The following is a 14,934-nucleotide window of genomic DNA, read 5'->3' on the forward strand; positions in this document are numbered from 1 at the left end:
TTTGGGGGTAAGAGCTAGCATGAGCTGTGCAGAAATGTGAAAAACTTATTGGACTGGAAGTTGAGAAACTTAGTGCTCTCATTTTGAAAGGATATACTGAGAACATTATTTTCTCATTTTAAACAGAAGGTAAAACTGATTTCAATGACTGTTTCCTTTGGTTTTTGGCTCCACTAAGTTTGATTAGGCACATGTCAATGCTAAGAACATGATCCTGAGGAGGGAAGGGAGGGTGGTAGGGATGGATGGGTATACAAGTATAATATGTGGCCTGACTCAGGGTGCATGCCAGTCTTGGAGGATGAGCAGAGTTATTTCAGACAGGCAGGATGTTGTTTAACAAAAAAAATCACAGGTTGTCGATTTTGAGATGGTGAGATATAAATTAAACCAATGTAGATACGGTTGTAAGAAGACGCATTTTATGGTTTACAGGTTGATTTAATTTGTGATTTTAAATAAGGGATAGAGAACTTATCGTTGATAAATTTATTCATTATTTGTGATATTATGTACTACCCAGGCTGACTCACCTGTCACCCAGTAACCATCATAGTGACTATTCTGTTTTTGGTATCTGTCATCTAGATAAGTATTAAATTAGAAGGGAAAAAAAAAACAGAGTTTCTCTTGTTTTACCCATGGAAATTAATTTAACTCTAAATTGAACTTACCACGAAATGTTGGTCGGCCACTGCTTCCACATCAATGATATAATTTCTTCCATTGCTAGAATCACAATAAGTCTATAGTAGAATACCAGCAAGTCTCCTTTAGTCCATAATTCATTCCACAATTCTGAAGATTCTTGGGTGGTGATGACTCCTCCACCTCTAATTGAGAGGGTGCTGTGATCCCATATGGCTGGAACTTCTTTGCTTGTTGTTGTAGATTCTTTCACTTCCTTGGTGTTGTAGGAGTCCATCATAACCTCTTTGTTAGTTGTCCTGGGTGAGACCAATGAACTGGAGAGTAGATGTTGCAACTCTTGCAATTCAAAGCACAGCTGGCACATGGAAAACCCAAAGATTTAAGTATTTTGGATGTATACCTACCAACTTTAATACTAATTATAGGTTCAAATAGAAGAGTCATGTGTAAGAAAATCATGACTGTGTTCAATTCTGTCACACTGGGGAACATAAATTCCAAAGTAGAGCTCATTGCAAGGCACCAAACTCCTGAGCTATCTGCCATGACTATAGTGTCTTGATGTCTCCAGTTCCCTCAGGAGTCCCACTATTTTGGGTAGCATGTACTTTGGCAGTCAGTGAGATCCTGCTGAGATGTGCATATTTGTAACTTCTGGAATGGCCTTGGGACTCACTCTGAAGTCTCTTAGCCATATAAACTCATTTGTCGTTACATTTTCCCCCTTTTGGTCAAGGTCTCTTTCCAGTTGCATTGCTAGTTAGTGCTTGGGAGAAATCCCTCAGTGCCAGGGAGGCTCATATCGCTTGGAGTCATGCCCCATGCTGGGGGGAAGGTAATGTATTGATATGTTGAGTTTGGATAAGAGAAAGGCCATATTTGAGCAACAAGTAGGCTCCCAGGAGGCAACTCCTAGGTACTCTATAATACTAGTCTAAGTTTCAATTTCAATAGTAAAGGTTTATATGCACAGTCATCAATATCAAGGTTCTGAAGGCAGGGAGAGGGAAAAACAGGTATAATATAGGGGCATTTTCAGGACTTTGGAACTGTCCTGAATATCATTGCAACACAGATACAGACCATTATATATCTTGCCATAACTTATAGAATTGGGAGGGAAAGAGTGTAAACTACAATGTAAACTTTAATCCATGCTTAGTGAGAATGTTCCAAACTGTGTTTATTAATTGCAATGAATGTACCTCAATAATGAAGGATGTTGTTAATGTGGGAAAATGTGGGAGGTGTGGGGAGCAGGGCATATGGGAATCCCCTGTATTTCTTAAGTTACATTTGTGTAATCTAACTCTTTGAAAAAAGAAAAAAAATAGAAAGTAAAACTGCTTGATATTCTCAAAGACAGATAAAAGAAAATCTGCCTTTTAATTATATTTTTCTTCAAGTTACTGAGGAGATATCTGATTCTACACTTCCCAACTATTTATATGATCTTTCGCACAAGTATTTTGTTAAAATTTATTATGTTAAATTAAAGGAATCCTTTATTAATATATCTTCACCTTTAAGAAAATAAAATACAGCAATAATGAAAACATTAAGTGACAAAAAAATAAAATTTTTGGTCAGGCCATGGGGAGTTTTTCTTGGCCTAGGAAGAGCTGTTTTTATCCTGAGCAACTGATTTGTTTGTATCTTATGGATGCTATCAATTGTGTAATTGTTAGTTTTCCTCTTTGCACTGTTTACTAGGACAAAATTTATGATAAACCTCTAGCAAGTTTAGAGGACACTCTTGTGTTTTATTCACTAAAATCTCCAGTGGCTTGACCTTACTTTTCTTCCAGTTTTTCTTTTACCCAATTTCTTTATTTTGCTTATATTTTCATCATATATGTGGTTTTAGATGGTACCAAAATGTCCATGTAGAACAAAGTAGGCTTAACCTAAATCAATACTGGGCAACAATCAAGGCTGCATATTTGTATAATTCTGCTTAAAACAAAAAGAAACATGAGAATATATTAGATGACGAAGAACTCCTTTTGAAGACAGGGGTTTGAGTTTCCCTGGAAAGTTCACAAATGTGTGTGTAAGCAGGGTAAAGAGGGAAGAAAGACGGTGGAAAGAAGGAAGGAAGGAAGGAAGGAAGGAAGGAAGGAAGGAAGGAAGGAAGGAAGGAAGGAAGGAAGGAAGGAAGGAAGGAAGGAAGGGAGAGAGGAAGGAAGGGAGAGAGGAAGGAAGGGAGAGAGGAAGGAAGGAAGGAAAGAAGAGAGGAAGGAAGGAAGAAGGGAGAGAAATGCAAAGGAAGGGAGGGAAGGTGGAGAGATACCTGAATTGGATGCAACTGGGTTAGCAGAAATACAGCCTGTCCTTGTCATCTCCCATATATATGCCTTTCTCTGGAGGCAATTGTAAGTTGATATTTTTGACATCAACTTACACACCATTAATGAATGAATTTAGATTAATATATTTTTTCCTTTAGTCAACCCACTACCTGAAGAACAAATTCCCTCTATGGCTGCCTATCTCTGGGTCCTGAATTAAGAACTTTATTCCTTTCTGAAAAGTCTTGGGGCCCAAGGAGGAAGTGTCAACCTCCCAAGTCTGGATTTGGAAGAGACTGTAACTACTTATGCAATTATAAATGGGGTGCATTTGTATTTTCAAGGAAGAAGATATTGGAATATACCAAAGGACTGTCTGATGAAAGATCTTAGCAGTGGAGTAGTCATGGATAGAATGAAAAGAGGATGAGATCATAAGAAGAAAGAAGGAACACAGGTTTAGTGTTTATCACCAGGTTTTGAAACTTATTTCTATTTCTACATTTATGAATGATTTGGGGCACATAATTTCCTCTCCCTAGGCCTCAGTTTTTTCATATGGAAAATGAGGATTAAATAAAATGCTTTTAAGAGCCTTTCCCATTTTGGCATTCTATGGCTAGTATGGTATATGGGGAAGGGCACTGACCTGGAGTTAGGATGGTTGGGATTTGCTCCTGACTCTGCCATTGACTTGGTTAGTGTACTTGAATTATTTGTGTCTGGAGTATATAGGCTTTAAGGACTCTTCCAATTCTAAGATGCTATGAGTACACATTAGACTGTGGGATAAGAGAATTTTAAGAAGGCCTAACCCAGATACGGTTTAAGAGTATGTTTAGCAACTGCACAGCAAAAATTCAGTCCTTCTCTTGCCTCCTTAGCCCCTGGTTCTAATAAAGTTAACTGGCAATGACAGATAAGCCCTAAGAGGAACCTCCCTCCTGAGAAAGATGGGGCCTAGTGCAGCATGACCCCTCACCCAAACTTCAATTTGCTCAGGAGGTTCAGACTCTAGATACTCCAAAATGACTATGAGAAAACTCAGAATGTTGACTCTACCTACCCTCAACTGCCCCCATATCCCTCCTCCTGCCCTGTTGCTTTGCCATCAAAAACAAGCAAATAATCATTTTGGGAAAGCAGTCATAGCTGTGGTGCCACTTAGAGTGACCCTCAGTGCCCGGCCCTGAGTGAAAGAAGAAACTTCCAGGTGCTAGTGGGATTATATTGTGAGATCCTTGGATTCTTGTGGAACATTTTTGGCAGAAACAGTTGTCTCAGATGGCCGTGTCTTGGGTTCAGGGGCCTGTGACCTACAACTTTTTCTAAAAGTTATCAAGTTGTACTAGTACAGCAATATAAATAATTAATAGCACCTGTAGTCTCAATGGAACATGGACATTTATAGTGATGACAAATAAATGCAGTTGCTTGGTTATTAAATAGTAGGTGAAACACTTGTAAGAAGAAAGGAATTTAGGAAGTTCTAGTATTCTCCATGGCTGCAACTGAGAGTGTGAAACCCTGATACTTAAGCTCTATTCTAGATGATAGCTCCAATTCTTCAGGATATAAAGAAAAGAGATAATATTTCCACAATGATATATCTTTGGTTATTCATGTTTCCCAATGAGTGGATCATATGATTGTATTTTAGAAACTTGCAATCATATATGGCTGCATCCCAGTCAACTCGTGTTACAAGATCAAGAGTGGGGTTAAAAGGTTTGGATGAATCTTTTTGGGGTAGAACTTTAAGGAATTGTAACATTTCCCATCCTGAAGAAATCTCTTCTCATGCTCAAGTATGATCAAAATCACCGAAGAAGAGACCAAAACCAGTGCAAAATCAGAAAGGAAGTAGTAATGCAAGAACCACTGACTTAAAAGAGCAAAGTACTAGAGAGTCAGGTGTAAACCCTGGGAAAAGAGGACTTTGTTTGGAAAAAGATAACGTTGAACGCAGGCTGTAGAAAATTGTGAGAGAAGGCAAACAAAACCTGTTTCACCCGTTTTAAAAATAATTAAGCATTGTTTAAGATTTGAAGCAACAAACAGTTCAGAAGCAGATTCACCTATAAAATCAGACAAAAAGTCAGTAGAACAGAACACAACAGTGGAGAACGATGTTTATTTTCAAGGGAATAAACAAGCTTGTCAATGTCTTATACTGGATGAGGGTGAGAAAGGGGAAATTTACAAAGTGAATTTCAGTGAGGAAAAGCCACTGAATTATGCAGCAGTTGTACAATCCCAGGCTATTTGGCTGTTAGTGGTGGTGATGATAGCGGTTCAGCTGTTATAAGCTGTGATGACGGTCAGCATGAAGGGAACACTAAACAAAGTAGCACTGGCTCCTATATGTTGCAGGAAAAATCACAAGCTGAAAATGGGGACTCGGATATCCAAACTTAAATCTTCCTTGATAATAGTAAGGAAGACCATTATATAGACTGAGGTGAGGCAGGCTGAAGTCTGGCTGGCAAGCATAGCAGTGCCCAGTGGGGGATATGCGCAGCCCACCACTCAGGTGTAGGGTGGCTGGAATGGGTGAACTGCCCTCAGCCATGGAACGGGCGCACTGCCCTCGGCCCCGCCCAGGCAACCGACACCGGCTTGCTGATAGCCAGCAGAAGCTGCCTACGCTCACATCCCCCCTCCCGCACTGTCAAGCTGCAGCACAAGCCGCACCATATAATGCTACGGTTTGCTCAGTCGGTAGAAGTGGGGTCTGGCTGCGGACAAGGGGTCGGTCCAGCTTTGGACGAGGGGTCAGTCCCGCTTGGGACAAGGGGTCGGTCCCACTTGGGACGAGGGGTCAATCCGGCAGCAGACGAGGGGTCGGTCTCACAGGGGTTGTGCGGTTCGGCTGACGGGGTCGCCCGGCGAAGCCAACGACGAAGGGGTTGCCCGGAGAAGCAGGCGACGAACTGGGGACAAGGGAGGCCAGGCCCTTGTTGGGGGCTCTCAGGACTGGAGGGTGCACGGCAGAAGAACTACCGCGGAGACAAGATAAACACGCAAGTCCACTGTATTGAGGGAGAGGCAACAGTTTTATAGGGGCTGGGGAAGGCTGATTGGTCGAAACCATGCCCTGTTCTGATTGGTTGCCGGGGAAAGGTCAGTGGGCGGTACTGGATGGGGGAGGGGTGGTGATTAGGGATTGGCTGTTGCTGTTGCTGGAGGAAGTGGCAGGGTTTAGTGATTGGTGGCTGCTGTTGCTGGGGTAGAGGGCAGACTGGAGTTTCCCGCCCACGCCTGGCTGTTGCTGCTGTCGGGGGGAGGGAAAAGGGCAGACTGGATTTTTCCGCCCACACCTGGCTGTTGCTGCTGTCGGGGGAGGGGAAAAGGGCAGACTGGAATTTTCCACCCTGTGCCTGCGCAGGGAGAAAGAAGAAGAAGGGTGTTGCCTCAAAGGCATCGTGTGGCGCTATCCGGGAGGAGGGGCAGCCGCGGAAGCATGGCTGCCGAGAAGGAGAGACCCGAGGGCACTCTGCGCCCATGCCGAGCTCCCTTCAGGGGTGGTGGTGAGTCCGACCAGCCACCCTATTATGGGGGCATCGGAATTAGGCCTACCGCGGCTGCTCCCCCGCCAGGCCAGCAAACCACACTTCAGCCCGAGGGGTGACCGCAATAAAAGGCAAGGAACTAGTCCCTACCAATCACTCCCAGCCCCGTTCCCCTTTCCCGCCTGTGCCGCCCCTTCACCAACCTAGAATCTGCCTCTTCCCCCCACCAACTGCTCGCCACTACCAATCCAATCCCCCTTTGGCCACAGCCAATCAGTCCCCTGCTCACTCCCCCATAACCCTATATAAACACATGTACTTCCCTTAATAAATTAGACCTGCGTGCTCACCTCGTCTCCGTGGTGGTTTCTCCGCTGCGCGCCCTCCACGCCTGTGAGCCCCCGCAGGAGCCTAGGCCTCTCCTGCCCCGTCCTCCACCGGACAGGATGTACCGACCACAACTGGCGCCCAACGTGGGGCACTGCCCGCCATGAACGGGTAAGGCCCTACTCCGCCTCACTCCATAACTTGCCAGCCCCTCCCTGCCCATGAACCCTGCTCTTCTTTCCCTTTTCCCCGTCTTTCTCCTTCTCCCGATCATCCTCCTTGCCATCCTCCCCATATTACACCACTACTGCCCCTCACTTTCACGCTCGACTGCTCCGACCGCCGTCTTTCTCTGCCTCCTTACCTCCCTTCGCATTGCCTTTGTCGTTGCCATTTTCCTTTACTGCTGAGTAGGGTGCCTCCTGCTCGCCACCCTGTCCGAGACCCCCGGTAGCCGCCGCTACCCGATCGCCGTGCTCGCTAGGTAGGGCCCCAACCCTTCCGGCTCCCTAGGCCTAAAATGGGCGGTAGGCTGTCATCTCGCCAAGCACCCCAAGTCTGTGCCCTTGCCGGACTCTTAGACACCCACAAGTGCAAAGTTTCAGTTCGCTGACTGCAAGTTTATTGGGACCTTCTCCTTCCTTTTAACCCTTGGCTCACAACTTGCCACCTTTGGGACCCCGGTACTTATGAATGCCTTATCGACTAGGTCACCAATGCCATGGAGCATGAAGGGAAGCATTTCCCCCCCGGCCTTGTGCCTACGCTGATTACCATCCGCTCCTGCCTCCAGGGCTCTGCCCCCCCCACGTCGCAGGTTCTGTTCTCTCAGTTGTGCGATAAGGAGGGAAAGGCATCTCCCTCTTGCCCTGGGTCTGGCTCCGACTCAGACCAGGACTCCGACACGGAGTCTCTTGTCGAGCAGCTTAACAACGCGCTCGACTTAGACCCGCCCAAGCAAACCAACCTTAAGCCCCGCCAAGATGGCGAACTTCCTCCTTCTTCCCCGCCAGAAAGGAGGAAGTCGTTTGAGGAGGAACCAGACGCGCCCCATAGGGCGGTGACCTCCCTCTACCCGCCCCTCCCTGTCGAGGGCGGAAGAGCAGGCTGGCCCTCTGATGCTACCAACGCGCATGCATCAGGTCGGCCATTTTATGAGCCCAAGCAGCCATTTTGTGATGCCTTCGGTGCGCACACGCCTGGTCGGCCATCTTGTGAGTCTGAGCGGCCATTTTGTGCCCCGGCTGGCCCTGCGCCCACATCCGCTTGGGCGCCCCCCCCCACAGACCCCTGGGCTGGTCCTCCGCCCAATCCCTGGGCGCCAATGACAGCCCTCCCTCAGCGCCCTGCTACCATGAGCACCAGCCCTTTCACTCCTGCCCCAGCACAGGCACCCCCGCCGGCCGGTGGCGCTCCCCCGAGCACCCTACCCCCTCCCATCTCCTGCTTCCCCATGAATGTCACTCCCTCCCTGCAGTGCCCACTCCCCTGGTATCCCCACAACCCAGAGGACATTAGACGCCTTAGAAAGGCAGTCAAGGAAGACGGGTTGGGGAGCCCATATGCCATGCAGATGTTGGAAAAGATTTCCACAAACCTCTGCATCCCTTATGACTGGACCTCCTTGGCTCAGGGTATCCTCACCCCCGGCCAGTTTATAAATTGGAGAGCCCACTTTCATGCTGAGGCAGAAAAACAAATTGCAACCAACGCCGCAACCGGCATACAGATCCCGGCAGACGCCTTCACCGGCTCTGGCCAATTCGGCAACCATGTAGTCTACCAGCGCGCCCCGCCCGGTTTCTGGCTTCAGCTGCGCGATATTGCCCTCCGAGCATTTCGCTCATGTTCCGCTATTAAAGCTGACAATTTCACCAAGCTCACACAAGGCAAGGACGAGGACTTCTCCGCCTTCGTCTCTCGCGTCCTCCAAGCCTGTGAGTGCAAAGTCGCAGACGCTCAAGCCCAGACAGCCCTTGCCCGAGAGCTCATCTTGCAAGGTGCCAACCCCATCTGTAAGCAGGCCATTGTTCCCGTCAGAGAGAAGGCAATTCATGACTGGGTTCTAGCCTGCAGTGGCCTAGATATGCATACTGCCGCGCTCACACAGGCCTTTTCAGCTGCCATGGCGCTGAATGCAGGCTGCTTTAAATGCAGCAATACTGGGCACTTTGCCAGAGAGTGCCCTGAGGCGCCCAGGCTGCCTGCTCCCACGGCCACTCCCCCCCTCCCCCCGCCACTTCCACCTCAGCGGCCACCCCGCCGGGGGCCTCCCACACCCTGCCCCCGTTGCGGCAAGGGTTATCACTGGGCCCGAGACTGCCACTCAAACAGTGCGCCACAGCCTTTAAACTCCACCAGGGGCAGGCCTCAGCCCCGCGCCCAAGAGGCACACCCCCAGCTGATGCCCGGCCCCAAACCATAATGTGGACCGTGCCCGTCTCCCTCGAGAAGCCCCTCCGAAGCTTTAAAATTAACAACCGCTGGTACCAAGGCACGCTGGATTCCAGGGCTGAGGTATCCTGTTTCCCTGCCCACTATGCCACCCAATGGGCAGTCCAAGATGGGCCTTCGGTGGTCGGGGCCACTGGCACGTCCCCCTCTCTCCGAGCCTCTCTCCCTATAGAATGGGAAGATTCCGAGGGATGCCGCGGTACCTTTAAACCGCTATTCCTGACCACCATTGGCCAAATACTATGGGGCCGAGATGTCCTAGAGGCCTGCGGAGCTGTCATCACCATGCAGCCCCCCCAATAACTTGCGCCACTGCTCGTTTAACACCTCCTGCACCCACTCCTCTGCAATGGGATACTGAGGAGCCTATCTGGGTGGAGCAGTGGCCTTTACCTTCCCATAAACTTGCCGCCCTCAGAGCGCTCGTAAGTGAGCAACTCAAGGCTGGTCACATTGAACCTTCCACAAGTCCGTACAACTCGCCAGTTTTTGTTATTCAGAAAAAATCCACTGGCAAGTACTGGCTCCTCCACGATCTCCGTGAAATTAACAAGCATATCTTGCCTATGGGGTCACCCCAACCTGGCCTCCCACACCCCGTAGCCATTCCGTGCCATTTCCACGTGGCCACCATTGACATTAAGGGCTGCTTCTTCTCTATCCCACTCCATCCGCAGGACTGCCAGCGCTTCGCCTTCACGGTACCCCTCCCTAACCACTCAGGTGCCTCTGATAGATACCAGTGGAGGGTACTCCCTCAAGGCATGCGCAACAGCCCTGCCATTTGTCAGCGCTATGTTGATTGCGCTGTCACGCCACTACGGCCTTGGGCGCGCATTATTCACTATATGGATGATATCCTCATAGCACACGAGGAGGCAGAGAAGCTCCAAATAGTTCTCGGCATGCTGCGAACTAACCTTGCTGACATAGGTCTTACCATCCAGCCCGAAAAGGTCCGGGTTGAACCGCCATTCACATTTCTGGGCTTCCAAATTGACAGGTACGTCACACCAGCAGTTCCGTAGCTCGCTGTCCCAGAGCGCCTCTCCCTCACTGAACTGCAACAACTCTGTGGTAATATTAATTGGGTTCGCTCCGCTCTGCCTATCACCATGGCCCAGCTCCAGCCACTCTTTGCCCTTTTGCAATCAGACTCAGGCCCAGCCTCCGCCCTAACACGGCGTATCAAGCTCACCCCAGAGGCCAGGGCCGCAATTCAGGCCGTTAACAAGGCATTAGACAAGTGCTGCCTGCACAGGTTTGACCCCAGCCTGCCTTTGCTGGCTTTGATCCTGCCCACTCGAGGTACACCCACTGGAGTCCTCTGGCAGACTGGCCCGCTGCTCTGGCTCCATCCAGCCAAGAGCAGGCTGCGTAAGATCTGCCCTGCTGTCAGGTTATGGATGAGCTTAGCCTCGGACTTAATCACCCTAGCTATCCATACCTTTGAGGTCAAACCTGCCACCATCATCTGGCCGCTAGACGCCAAGCAAACCGACCTCCTCATACGAGACAATGAAGACATGCAGGTCCTACTAGAAGGGTTCTCGGGTAACTTTGACAATCACTACCCCAGCCATAAGTTACTTCAAGGAATCACCAAGCTCCCCTTTCAGAGCCCCTTCCACCCCTTCCCTCCTTCCAATCCTATCCCGTTTGTCACCACTGTGTTCACAGACGCTTCCACCACCAAATTCACCATGGTTGTTTACCAACCTGCCGTGTTAGAGCCCAAGGTTTTCACCCACATCAACCCGCATTCTGTGCAGGTGGGAGAATTACTGGCTGTATGCCTTGCCCTGCATACCTTCCAGGCTCAGCCAGTCAACATCTTCACTGACAGTCTATATACCCTCCAAGTCTGTCGGGTCCTAGCACTCTCCACCTTCTTCCCGGGCTCTACGCCCATCGACGAAGCCCTTGCCAGCCTGCAACGTCTCCTTGAACACCGCCAGGCTCCCTGGTACATTGCACTTACCAGGAGTCACTCCGGCCTGCCCGGCCCCCTCACTTCGGGGAACAAGACAGCCGATCGGGCAGTTTCCATATCTACTGCCCAGCCCACTGGAGATACAGTCAACCAGGCCAAAACGCTGCACGCCAGGTTTCACTTCTCGGCAACCTCACTTTGTCACCTATTGGGCCTGCCCATTGAAACCTGTAAACACTTGGTGCGCAGCTGTAAAACCTGCGCCCCCTTTCTGCCCCTTGGACCACTACAGCCACAGGGGGTTAATCCCCACGGGCTCAAGCCCAATTCGAGATGGCAATTGGATGTCACACATGTCCCATCCTTCGGGCGCCTCAAATATATGCATGTAGCCATTGACATCTTCTCTGGCATGTGTTACGCAGTACCCCTTGCGGGAGAGACCGCCAAGCATTGCATTAAGGCATTGTGCCAGGCTATTCTCTTCATGGGAGTTCCATGGGACCTAAAAACTGACAATGGGCCAGCTTATCGCAGCACCTCCTTTACCGCCTTCCTACAACTTTACAATATTACTCATCACTTTGGGATCCCCTATAACCCGCAAGGACAGGCTATAGTTGAGAGCGTTCACCGCCGGCTCAAAATACAAATTCAAAAAGAGAAAGAAATGCTTCTCCAAGTGCAACCAAGTGACCTAGTCACTGCATCTTTAATATTCCTCAATATACTCACCTTTGACAAAGAGGGACTATCCGCCCTCCATAGGCACTGGGGGCCCTCCTACGGGCCCCCACATGCCCCCTTTGTTTATTGGAAAGACCCAGAAAGCAATACTTGGAGGAGGCCCTGCCCCCTCCTCACCCAAGGGAGAGGGTTTGCTTGTGTTTTCCCAGATGATGCCCCCCAACCCATCTGGATCCCAGGACGCAACATCTGCCCTGCACCCGCAGACCCAGCGCCTGACAAGGAGGGAACGCCAATGACTGAGGCACCTAACCCACCAGATGACGCGCTTTGTTCTGGACGACCCAATTCCTCCAACAGAAGAACAACTGCTCCTCAATCTCTATTGCCGAGTCTGAGCACAAACTCCCCTCCTGCCTAACCAGCCCATCAACCTTGTAGCCCTACTAATCCTCCTTCTCTCCGCAGCCACCACCCTGCCCACTTCATGACCCGTGTGGGCTGCAGTCCGTCACCCTCCTGGCTTTCTTTTCCTCACCCCCAAAAGCCCTACCTACCCCAAGATTTATCATACTAACTGTTCTCTGCAACTACCGTGCAACCCGAAGGAAACGCTCCGATCTGTTACATTCAATGTTTCACTTACCCCCCCTCCAGATGCTCTCCTATTCACCTTTTTCCCTAACACCACAGGGTCTAATACAACTACCAGTAGCACCGGAGATCCGGTCCCCAACCTCTATCAAAATGCCCTTATATTCACCCCCTCCACCAGGGGAGACCTTTTCCCGACCGCAACTGGCGCCAACAACACCTCAGGCACCTTTCTGCTTAAATTGGCTAGTTTATTCTCCCCGTCTTCCCTCATCGCATATGGGTCTATTGGACTCCTTTGTATTCTTCTTTTCCTTGTCTTCTATGGTGTGCACTGCATTCTGCTGTCTCTCCGAGATACCCAAAATCAGCAGAAACTAATAGCTGCAGCCACATTGGCCATAAATAAAAAGAGAGGGGGAGATGAGGTGAGGCAGGCTGAAGTCTGGCTGGCAAGCATAGCCGCGCCCAGTGGGGGATATGCGCAGCCCACCACTCGGGTGTAGGGCGGCTGGAACGGGTGAACTGCCCTCAGCCATGGAACGGGCGCACTGCCCTCGGCCCCGCCCAGGCAACTGACACCGGCTTGCTGATAGCCAGCAGAAGCTGCCTACGCTCACATCCCCCCTCCCGCACTGTCAAGCCGCAGCACAAGCTGCACCATAAAAGGCAAGGAACTAGTCCCTACCAATCACTCCCAGCCCCGTTCCCCTTTCTCGCCGGTGCCGCCCCTTTACCAACCTAGAATCTGCCTCTTTCCCCCACCAACTGCTCGCCACCGCCAATCCAATCCCCCTTTGGCCACAGCCAATCAGTCCCCTGCTCACTCCCCCATAACCCTATATAAACATATGTACTTTCCTTAATAAATTAGACCTGCGTGCTCACCTCATCTCTGTGGTGGTTTCTCCGCCGCGCGCCCTCCACGCCTGCGAGCCCCCGCAGGAGCCTAGGCCTCTCCTGCCCTGTCGTCCACCGGACAGGACGTACTGACCACAATAGACCATAATGTACCTTGCACAAATTCAAAATTGCAGGTCAAATTGGAGGACCACAGAATAGTAACTGCCTGCTTCCCTATGGAATATGTTAATCAGCTGATTACTGAGCCAGCTACAGGATCCTTTTCTGAAATTCAGTCATCTTTAAGAGATTCTGAGGAGGAAGTAGATGTGGTGGGAGATAGCAGTGCCTCAAAACAGTGGTGTAATGAAAACATTAATACCATCCTGGACACAAATCTTAAGCATGTGCCAGTGTCTGGAGAACCAGAACCATCTTCTGTTCTAATGTATTTCAGCTCAAATGATGTCTTTAGCAGAACCTACAGGACATTGTTCTACCCTGAGAACTTCACCAAAAGGGCAGCCCCTATCACAAGTAGTCCCATTAAAATCAGTTCTCCTTGTAGAGAAAATGGACAATTTGAGGAGAACAATCTTAGTCCGAATGAAACAAATGCAACTGTTAATGATAATATGAGTGAGTGTCATATAAATCCAGATGAAATTTCTCAGAATTTAAAAGGGACGTGTTGTGACTCTAAAAATTATGGAAGTGAAAGAGTAAGTAATGCTCAGAGGCAAGACTCAATATTGGATATTTGCCATCTGCCAAAGAAAGTGCCAGTCAGCATATTATAAAAGAGAAAGATTATGATCCTGATGTTTATTACTTTGAATCAAATCATGTGACACTGAAACACCACAAAAAATATGTGTAAATATGGTAACCATGAATTCTGCTTTATTTCCTCTTCCCCAAGTTTTCAGTATCTACTCATATCTGTCTATTCATAGGATTTTTATTACAGCTGAAATTAAGTCTTTAGCTGAAATTTTATGTTTAACATAATGATTTTCTCATCTTTTAAAAAAAAACTCCAAAAAACGAAAGACTTTAAAACTCAATTTTATTATTCTTCTCTATAACCATTCAGTATCTCTAGTTCTGACATTTCACAGTTCTTAATTAGAAAAGATACATGGAAATAGAATTAATGGTGTTTTTGTATTTTATTGCATTTTCTAAAATTTGGGTCAATTTATAAAATAGAAACCTCACTTTTCACAATCCACTTTGAGTTCTAGTTTTAGATTTACAAAATGTCTATGCCTTTCAGATAGTGTAAAACAATGAGTGCATAGATATCATCCACATATGGGAAAAATCTGACAGATTAGAAATCTACTTTTTATCTTAGTTACTTATATTTCATTCAAAATAATTTTTTTAATTTAAAAAATGTGCTTTATCCATCATCTTTGATTTTGTGATGTTTACTCAGAGAAATCTATGTCCCTCTTAACACTATGAAAGCTGTTTTCTGTAATTAGTATATTAGCAACATCTGCTATACAATTTTCATAAAGCATTTGACACAGATTTTCTTAATACTAAATATAAAAGTAGACAATATTTTAAAATTTTATGAGTTCTCAACCTTTTCCATAAATTTTGGAACTTTAAGTAAAAGATTCTGTGT

The 14,934-nt window shown here is 48.1% G+C and overlaps 1 pseudogene; it reads left to right on the top strand.

Moving 5' to 3' along the window:
• Nucleotides 1-4,618: 4,618 nt before the first annotated feature.
• LOC101420636 (ZZ-type zinc finger-containing protein 3 pseudogene) lies at nt 4,619-14,172 on the top strand (annotated as a pseudogene).
• The last annotated feature ends 762 nt before the right edge of the window (nt 14,173-14,934 follow it).

Source organism: Dasypus novemcinctus, chromosome X, assembly GCF_030445035.2.
Source record: "Dasypus novemcinctus isolate mDasNov1 chromosome X, mDasNov1.1.hap2, whole genome shotgun sequence".
NCBI lineage: Eukaryota > Metazoa > Chordata > Mammalia > Cingulata > Dasypodidae > Dasypus > Dasypus novemcinctus.